General features: G+C 36.7%; 1 protein-coding gene across 1 annotated transcript in view; it reads right to left on the bottom strand.

Moving 5' to 3' along the window:
- Window positions 1-447, bottom strand: part of SESTD1 (SEC14 and spectrin domain containing 1) — a 121,050-nt gene that overhangs the window by 19,334 nt on the left and 101,269 nt on the right. The window lies entirely within an intron of this gene.

Below are 447 nucleotides of genomic sequence, written 5' to 3'. Positions count from 1 at the left end.
GTACCGACGCTTGGACCCCAGGTTTCGCCTGGGCCCACACCGATACGCGGCGACTTGCACCACTCTCACATACACTACCTTAACACTACCTATTGTTTCTACACGATACCCATATACTTCTGTGTATGTAGGACCATTCTACCTGTGTATCTTCCGCTGGGACTTGAGATAGTTACATGACTGATGGCTACCATGTAAGCTTCTTACAATGATGACATTATAACCACAGAATATGCTGCTATGTTTACGTGTCATACTGTTTATTACCTGTATTTCTCATTTTTTCAAAAAAGATGAAAAATCTTGAAATGAAGAATTTATAAAAAAAATAAAAAATATTAGAGGTGCACCGAAATGGAAATTTTAAAAACGAAACGAAACCGAAATTAAAAAAAATGTCAGGCCGAAACCGATACCGAAAATGTTTTTTATTTTTTTCACATTTTT

This window comes from Nanorana parkeri, unplaced genomic scaffold (assembly GCF_000935625.1).
Source record: "Nanorana parkeri isolate BGI_ZX_2015 unplaced genomic scaffold, ASM93562v1 scaffold534, whole genome shotgun sequence".
Lineage (NCBI taxonomy): Eukaryota > Metazoa > Chordata > Amphibia > Anura > Dicroglossidae > Nanorana > Nanorana parkeri.
The sequence above is the reverse complement of the archived record's forward strand: the minus strand, read 5'-3'. Positions and strand labels throughout refer to the sequence as shown.